Genomic DNA, 784 nt, shown 5'->3' with positions numbered 1-784 from the left:
TCCAGCTGTGAACACTTAAGCGTTCCCCATATATTTCTTTTTTCTTTCTTAAGGAAAGTGTCACGTTTTAGTGTCTGACCCAAAATAGCACACAGTGATGAGAAAAATAGTGTAGGGAAACAACATTTTTGAGAACTGGGCAGTGAGAGTTAAACCCAAATATTGATTAAAAGATTTTGTACGTAGTAAAGGGAGAGAGGTCTCCTTTCTCCAAGTTCTTTAACTAACAAAAAAACCCCAACAACCCAAGGTGTGGGAAGTGTCTTTTTCGTTAAAACCGCTCCTTCTGTCTTCACCTGCGGCCGTGCCCTCCCTCGGCGGCAGCTCCGGGCGGGAGTGGCGGCAAAGCCCTTCCCGGGCTGGGGGCGACGCTGTCCCTCAGCCTGTCCCGGGCGCGGCGGGAGGGCCGAGCGCGGAGCCGAAGTTTGCCAGCGGGGGCGCGGCTGCTGCCCGGAGCTCCCACCCCGCCACCCCCGCTCCTGCCCGGGCCGCCCAGGAGCCGCCGGTGTCCCCGGGCTGCGGCGCTGCGGTGCCGGGGCAGCCCCCGCGCCCGGTGTCCGCCGCCCGACGGGCGGGGCGGCGGGAGCGGCTCCGCCCCCGCTCGCTGCCAGGGCGGCTGAGGCAGCGGCCGCGCTGTCCGCGCTCGCCGCGCTCCCGCCCCGGGGCAGCGTCGCGCCGGGAGGATGCGAGTGGGCGCCGCGGGGCGAGGCGAGGGCGCGGGCGGCCGCGGCGTTGGGAGCTCCCGGCCCATCCGCCGCCCCCCCGCCCCGAAAGAAGTGCAGTA

Source organism: Molothrus aeneus, chromosome 1 (genome assembly GCF_037042795.1).
Source record: "Molothrus aeneus isolate 106 chromosome 1, BPBGC_Maene_1.0, whole genome shotgun sequence".
In the NCBI taxonomy this organism is placed as follows: Eukaryota; Metazoa; Chordata; class Aves; order Passeriformes; family Icteridae; genus Molothrus; species Molothrus aeneus.
The sequence above is the reverse complement of the archived record's forward strand: the minus strand, read 5'-3'. Positions refer to the sequence as shown.